Source organism: Camelina sativa, chromosome 5, assembly GCF_000633955.1.
Source record: "Camelina sativa cultivar DH55 chromosome 5, Cs, whole genome shotgun sequence".
In the NCBI taxonomy this organism is placed as follows: Eukaryota; Viridiplantae; Streptophyta; class Magnoliopsida; order Brassicales; family Brassicaceae; genus Camelina; species Camelina sativa.
In genome coordinates, this window is record NC_025689.1 from 13,423,631 (window position 1) to 13,424,301 (window position 671).

The 671-nt window shown below is 27.7% G+C and overlaps 1 protein-coding gene across 2 annotated transcripts in view; it reads left to right on the forward strand.

Annotated features, from left to right (window-relative positions):
- The window catches only part of LOC104786798 (probable leucine-rich repeat receptor-like protein kinase At2g28990), a 16,224-nt gene that overhangs the window by 1,001 nt on the left and 14,552 nt on the right, over positions 1 to 671 (forward strand). The gene's annotated exons all lie outside the window — the stretch shown is intronic.

The following is a 671-nucleotide window of genomic DNA, read 5'->3' on the forward strand; positions in this document are numbered from 1 at the left end:
TTTTTTTTTTTTTTTGTTGATAACCTCAAAGGCAAGGTAAATCTAATCATAATCTCCGTAGGTAGTTTAGTCTATTCCCTTTGAGAATATTCCTTCTCTTGAGGGAGAGATGGAATTAGAGGCATAAGACCATCACCATTGGTTATTTTTGGTTGAGTGTATTTTTTTTTGGGAAAATTATAAATAAAGGAGTTTTTTCCAAAAATTTGGCCATCTACACTTTTTTTTCAAGATTGTCAATTGTGACGAAAATGCCCTACTAATAGAAATAGTGAAGTTTTGAAAAATTTGAACCAATAAACAAACAGAAAACCCATGTTAGTATACAACTGTTAAAAAAAATTTGAAAAAAAAATGTTTTGGGTGTCAAAATCAGTTTGTAAATTGCTGATTTCTAGTCTAAATTGTTTAGAATAGACTTTCTACGATTTTTTCTCTTTCTGAAACATTTAGATTGTTTATTCTACAGTTTGTACATGTTCTAAGAAGTTTAGACGGAAAATTTGTTCTAAAAATTTCAGAACCTGAATTTTGTATGTTCTACAAAATTAAGAATATGTATTCTACGTTTTTCTTCATTCTACATCAATTCAGAATTCGTTTTCTACGTTTTACCCTATATACTAAAAGAAGTAGAAGATATATCATAGAAATTTTTAGAATTTGTAATC